This window comes from Nelumbo nucifera, chromosome 1, assembly GCF_055504915.1.
Source record: "Nelumbo nucifera cultivar China Antique chromosome 1, China Antique-T2T, whole genome shotgun sequence".
Classification (NCBI taxonomy): domain Eukaryota; kingdom Viridiplantae; phylum Streptophyta; class Magnoliopsida; order Proteales; family Nelumbonaceae; genus Nelumbo; species Nelumbo nucifera.
The window spans coordinates 144,677,860-144,681,724 of NC_142649.1; positions in this window are offsets into that span (position 1 = coordinate 144,677,860).

Here is a 3,865-nt window from a genome sequence, read left to right on the forward strand (position 1 = left end):
CCATGCACCATATGTGATTTTCCACATTTCTAGAGACAAGTCGCTGTCTCCGTCACTGAGATAGGAGGGAAATCTCAGAGATGAACAAATGGGAATGGAACACAGATTAAAAGCCATATCTATGTAATGAACATGAATCAAATTAGGTTGTGGACTGATGTTTGCTCTTTTATCAAAAAATTGCAAACAAACAATTTGGAAAGCTTCTTGACGACAACAAGCTTAAGGGACCAAACTATGCCGACTGGTACCGTAACCTTATGCTGGTCTTAACATCTGAAAAACTAGATAAGGTGGCCAAGAATCCTACCCCGGATCATCCGGGAGATAGGGCTTCTGAGGTCCGAAGAAGAGAATACCAAGAACGGGAGGAGAAAAACTCCCTGGCCCGCTACTATATCATTGCCTCGATGGATAATCCAATACAGAGGTAGTTCGATCAGATCGAACTTGCCAATGACATATTGGACAATCTCAAGACAATGTATGAAGAGCATAACCGTTCTACTCGGAAGAAGGTCTTGAAGCAGTTCATGACCGCACAGATGTTCAAGGGCCAACAAGCTCACAACCATTGTCTTCAGATGATGGGTTATATTAACGAACTAGAGGTTCTTGGGTCCGGACTGAATATGGTGACCCAGATAGATGCTATTCTCAACTCTTTGCCTCCATCCTTTAATCCATTCATCATGAATTACAACATGAACAAGCTAAATGTCAGCTTGCAGGAACTCAACAATATGTTGCAGAGGGCTGAAGAATTGATTAAGAAAGATGAGCCCATTGCCATGCTTGCTGAAGTAGGAAAATCGAGCAAGAAGAGGAGGGCAAAGAGAAAGCCCCAGAAGAAGGCCACCAAACCCAAGAAGTAGAGGAAAGACAAGGCATTAGATGCTTGTCACTATTGCAAACAGACTGGCCACTAGAAGAAGAATTGTCCTCAATACCTGGAATCCAAGAATGGTAATCTCAAATCTTGTATCATAGAAACCAATTTGTTGGTAGCTTTTACGTCTTGGTGTATTGACTCCGGGGCTTTAACTCATGCGTGTAACTCACTGCAGGGGTTCAAGGTAAGCAGAAGGCTGAGTGAAGGAGAAGTAACGCTTTATTTGGGGACTTCTGCAAGTGTTGCAACTACGGCCATAGGAACCATAGAGTTAATTTTTAGAGAAGGAATAATTGTACTTAAGGATTGTCTTTATGTATAGAATTTAAGAAAAAATTTGATTTCTGTCTCAAAACTATGTGCGAATGGTTATTCTGTCTTCTTTAGTAATACGATTACTACTAAAAGAAACAACAGATTCATCACATACGGGGAACTGGAGAACGGTCTCTATGTTCTACATCCTTCTCTAGAAACTAACATAGCCGAAACTACGTCAGCTGATATCCCCCAAAAAAGAATTCGTGATACAGCTAATCCCACATGCCTGTGGCATTACCGACTTGGCCATATCGGTGTTGACCGTATCACAAGGCTGGTAAAGGATGGTCCTTTGGATTTTCTAACTGTAGAAGATCTTCCCACTTGTGAGCCTTGCCTTCAGGGTAAGATGACAAAACGTCCATTTAACGGTAAGCCTGAAAGATGTACAGGCATGCTTGACCTTATACATAGTGATGTATGTGGTCCCTTGAGTGTTAGGACTCGTTACCAGCACGTGTATTTCATCACATTTACCGATGACTATTCTCGGTATGGTTACGTGTACCTAATGAGACACAAGTCTGAATCATTTGAAAAGTTCAAAGAGTTCAGACAAGAGGTCGAGAAATAGTTAGGGAGAGAAATTAAGGCCATTCGATCAGATCGAGGAGGCGAATATCTCTCTAACAAATTCAAGGACTACTTGAAGGTCAACGGGATAGTATCACAGTTCGCTCTTCCTGCTACACTGCAGCTTAGCAGTGTTTCAGAGAGGAGGAATAGGACCTTATCGGATATGGTCCAGTCACTTCTCATACACTTAGAGTTACTCACATCCTTTTAGGGATACGCATTAGAGACTGTGATATATGTGCTGAATCGGGTTCCAACCAAATCGGTTCCGAACACTCCATACGAACTTTGGACCGGAAAGAAACCAAGTGTCAGACACTTGAAGATTTGGGGTTGTCCTGCGCACATTAAAAGAATGAGTGCGGACAAGTTGAAATCCAAGACCAGTCGTTGCTTATTTGTAGGCTACCCAAAAGGCTTTGTGGGTTACCTCTTCTATGACCCAAGTGAGCATAATGTGTTCTGCAATCGAAATGCACAATTCTTGGAAAGTGATTATATTCTAAACAATCATTGCCAGGAAGTTGTTCTTGATGAGGAGAGCTCAGGGTCAGTGGGAGGTGTCCCATAGGTTCCAGGTATTGACCAACCTAGAAGATCTACCCAGGTATCCAGGCCACCAGTCCGTTTTGGCTATGACCAGGATAGTTACCTGGTGGAAGCCTTGACTAGCGAGGAGGATCCCGTGACTTATGCGGAAGCTATGTTGGACACAGATTCCTTGAAGTGGGTAGATGCCATGAGAGCTGAGATGGACTCAATGGAGACCAATGGAGTCTGGACTCTAGTAGATCCGCCCCCCGGGGTAAAAGCAATTGGTTGCAAATGGATCTATAAGAGGAAGAAGGGCCCTCGGTGGTAAGGTTGATACCTACAAAGCTCGTCTGGTGGCGAAAGGGTATACTCAAAAAGAGGGCATCGATTATGAGGAAACCTTTTCGCCCGTGGCCATGCTTAAATCCATTCGGATCCTGCTAGTTGTAGCAACATACCATGACTACGAGAATTGACAAATGGATGTCAAAACTGTGTTCCTGAATGGAGATCTTACTGAAGATATCTATATGCAGCAACCACAAGGTTTCATAGCTGCGGGTCAGGAACACATGGTATGTAGGTTAAATAGATCCATATATGGACTTAAGCAAGCTTCTAGAAGTTGGAACATCCGGTTTGACTCTACCGTCAATATGTTTGATTTTGAGCAGAACCCGGATGATCCCTGTGTATACAGGAAGTCCAATGGGGATAAGGTTACGTTCTTGGTTCTGTATGTGGATGATATCCTACTCATTGGGAATGATGTAGGAATGTTGACCTCGGTCAAAGTATGGCTTTCACAGCAATTCTCCATGAACGATCTTGGAGAAGCGTCTTATATACTGGGTCTTCGACTCTATAGAGATAGATCAAAGCGGATAATAGGATTATCCCAATTTGCTTACATTGACAAAATTGTCAAAAGCTACAACATGGAGAACTCCAAGAAGGGAAACGTTCCTTTCAGGCACGGAGTTACTCTCTCCAAGAATATGTCTCCCAAGACTTCTGAGGAGATTGAGGGCATGAAGGACATTCCCTATGCCTCAGCTGTAGGGAGCATCATGTATGCCATGCTGCGCACTCGTCTTGACATTGCTCAGGCAGTGAGTGTAGTAAGCAGATTTCAGGCCAACCCAGGGCAGGAACACTGGACCGCTGTGAAAAATATACTTAAGTACCTTCGAAGGACAAAAGAGTTTTGTTTGGTATTCGATGGTAGCTCACTACAAATCTAGGGGTATATTGATGCCGATTTTCAGTCAGATTCAGATGATAGAAAGTCTACATCTGGGTATGTTTTCACAATAGGATCATGTGTTGTTTGCTGGAAAAGCAGCAAACAGGGGTTCACGGCAGACTCCACAACCCAAGCCGAACACGTTGCCGTAAGTGAGGTTGCCTTATGAATGAAGGTGTTCATTTTGGAATTTGGAATTCCGCACATCACCCATTCCACTGTTGTGTGACAACACTGGATCTACGGGAGATTGATGTTAAGAGGTAGCATTAGCGGAGAATGTGGCAGACCCATTG